Below are 3,630 nucleotides of genomic sequence, written 5' to 3'. Positions count from 1 at the left end.
CACACACACACATGCATGCACACGCACGCACACACACACACACACACACACACACACACACACACACACACACCGTGTTGGAATGAGAAGCCAAGCTTGGGCTCAGTTCATCAGCTCTCAGACCACTGGAAATCTGAACCACTAAACTAACTTCCCAGCCCTTCCGGTTCTGCCCATTGGCTCTTGGTTATTTTCCCCCGAAACAGAAAATGGGATTAACGTTCTGATGCTGCTTCTATCATTGCATTGCTATTATCACATTGTAATGAATCGGCCTTTCTATTATAGGAGCATTTTATCCCCCTGACATATTTGCTTGTCCATCAGTATGGCCAGTCCTCACCATGAAAACTTTCCGCGAGGGATCCCAGGAACATTCTTTTTCCCAGTGACCCAGACAAAGAATTCCTCACAGTCGTAAGAAAATAGAGTCTTCCCAGGGTGGCGTCTTTTTTTGTTCACATAATGGTGATATCAATTGAATTTTTAATTCTAGAACAGGAAAGCAAAGAGAGCCCAAACCCAGACTTTCTTGCTAGATTTCCCAAAGGAGTGTGGCCCAGTTCCTTTTTCTTCTCTGCAATTATGTTCGGATTAATTTGCTCCTGGCCCAGTTGATGTCTATTCATTTCTGTTGCCATTGCATCACACCCCAAAAGAGCTTCCTCTTTCTATTGTTGGACAAGTTTTCACAAAATAGTTAAAAACTTTCTGCTTCCTCTTTATTCAGCGGCATGTGTCAGGCATTTTCTCCAGACTCTTTCCTCTGGCGTCTCCCTGAGGAAATTGAAGTGACAATCCATTCCGGGCAGAGCGTTCTGACTTGTGGGGAGGAGCAGACAGGGAGGGCACATTTACTAACTGTCTTTGGCATGCCAGATGGCAGTGCACCTAAGGCCTTTTAGGGTTCTTACACTAAGTGATTTTTTTATCGGTCATATCAACACATTACACTAGAGATTATTTATTTTAAATTTTATTTTTAGTGTGTGTGTGTGTGTGTGTGTGTGTGCATGCACGCATGCCACAGCAAGTGTGCCAAGGGTCAGAGAACAACCTTGTAGAATGGGTTTTTTTCCTTCCACTATTATATGGGTTCCTGGGATCTAACTCGGGCTATCGTGTGTTCACCGTAAGTGCCTTTACCGACTGAGCCATCTTGCCAGCCACAGAAACAATGTATTAAGGTCTCACAGTTTGCTAAGCATTGCATATAGATCACCCTGCTGAATCTTATCAATATCCTCATAGATGGGTTTATTGCCTTCTTTGGTAGATGGCGAACTTAAGTTCTAAATTTCAAAGGAATTGCTTAAGATGATTCAATTGAAAGAGTGACGATTGATTGACTACTGAGGAATACCCTGGGTTCTCACAGTGCGGCCCTCAGATCAGCAGCCTCAGCACGGCCTGTCACCCAGGAAATTGCTAGAAATGCGAATTCTCTACTGTACTTCAGATAGATGGAGTCAGAAGTCCCAAGCCAAGGGTGGCAGGTGGGAAGCAATCTCTGTTTTAACCTGTCCTGCAGGTATCTCTGATGGATGCTAGCATCAAAGACTCAACTGTGCTTTGCTCTCTATATACAAAGGCATCACACTTGTTATTAGGAAACTGTGAAGACCACCTCGGAAATGACTTCAGAAATTTCGGCTGAATGGCCAGGAACTGGAGAGAGCCTGTGGCTTTCTGCTGTGGCATAATCCTTTCGTATTCTATGAAGATTTGTCACTTGAATTGGCTTAATAAAATGCTGACTGGTCAGTAGCTGGCAGGAAATATAGGCAAGACAACCAAACTAAGGATGCTGGGGTGATGATGAGTTACCAGACAGACACAGAATGAGTCAGACATACAAAATGGGATAAAGATAAAAGCCACATGGCAGAATGTAGATTAATAAAAATTGGTTAATTTAAGTTGTAAAAGCTAACTAGTAATAATCCTGAGCTACTGGCCAATCATTTATAATTAATATGAAGCCTCTGTGTGTTTATTTGGGAACAGCTGGTGGGAAAGAAACTTCTGCCAATAGCTTTGTGTTTCTCAGCAAGATTCCTGAAATATCTCATGGTTTATGAGATTCTTCCCTGAAGTTTACAGGAATTGGGCAGTTGATATTCTTCTAAATTCCTCTAAATAGCTGGTATCTGAGTTAGACTCTGTCTGGTCCCTAGCTGGTTGTTACCACTAGCACCCCATGCAAGATCACTCTCATAGTTTCGGTGGAGGAGGGAGAGCAGAGAGAGAGGGTGGGGATCAGAGTCCCTCCCAGTGTGTATAAGTTGTCTCATTCTTCCAAGGATGCAGTGCAATGGTGAACTGTGCACCCACTGGCCTTTGCCTGTGAATTCAGTCCTCACCCTGTAATATGTTAGAACTGAAATGTACATTTGGCCTAATCCCCCCTTGTTGTACAAAGGATCACACACCTTGTGACATTCACAAATACAAATGTATTATTTTAAAGTTCCATGGAACAGAAATATAACATGGATTTTATTGGGATAAATTCAAAGCTTTAGCAAGGCTGTGTTTCCTTCTGGGGCTCTTGAGAAGAATCTGGGTTTTTTTTTGTTTCCTTTTGCTTTCCAGCTTATAGCAGCCACACTCTTTGGCTTTTTTCAGAACCAACAATGTTGTAGGCCATTGTCTCTTTTTTCATAGTCATTTATCTTTCTAGACACAGTTTGAACATTTGTGATGATATTAGGGAATCTAACTTAAAGCCTTTGTCTCGGGTGTTTAACTTAAATATACCTGTCCAGAGGAGGCTCTGGAGGTCACAAGCCTTTGAGGAAGCCCCCAGCCTGAGTAGATCTGGGCCCACAAGCCCCATCCCAGCTCTTCAGAACTTGCCTCTAACTAGTTGTTCTGCCACGTCCACCTCTGGAAAGCGAAGAACATGGTCCCAGAAATTCCTTATTGAAGGTCCAGACAAGGCATCCCCAAACAAGAAGATAACAAGGACAGGTGGGCCAGCTGACTTCCAAGCGTTGGAAACCAGAGTTCCAACTCTTCCTAAGAACCTGTCTCCTAAGCAGGGGAAGCCACAGTCACCTGGTGTCCCTGGGCTGACCCATCCACTTCATGAGGTCCCCAGTCAAAACGGGCTATGGGAGTCTGAATGTGAACAAATGGAGAGAGAGGAACCAGTCCTGAGCATTATGGAAGTGCCTGATGCCTCAGGTGACAGGAGGCAGGACATTCCATGCAAAACCTACACCCTCAGCCCAGAAACTGGGCCCAGCCTGCTCTGGAGAAGCCAAGAACCTGGGGGCCAGGAAAAGCATCAGAACTTCGCACTGGCATCAGATGAGCTTTTAAAGCCAACATAGCAGTTGGGTTTGCTTTCCTTGCATTCACCTGTGTAATACATCCTCCTGAAAAACCAAAATAAATAAATAAAATAGAATAAATAAATACACCTTCAAAGTTCCTTTTGCCAATCAAAGTCATGTACTTTCAAGTTCTAAAAAAACAGAATGTGGACATTTCTTGGGAGGGGGATTACCTTGCTTACCAGAATCTTTTCCCTATTAATAGGCAACTTTTTATTTGAGTAACTATATTTTCAAATTGCAAGACATCATAGCAAAAAAAATCTGAGTTCATATAACCTTTGCCGAC

This window comes from Microtus ochrogaster, unplaced genomic scaffold (genome assembly GCF_000317375.1).
Source record: "Microtus ochrogaster isolate Prairie Vole_2 unplaced genomic scaffold, MicOch1.0 UNK1, whole genome shotgun sequence".
NCBI lineage: Eukaryota > Metazoa > Chordata > Mammalia > Rodentia > Cricetidae > Microtus > Microtus ochrogaster.
The sequence above is the reverse complement of the archived record's forward strand: the minus strand, read 5'-3'. Positions refer to the sequence as shown.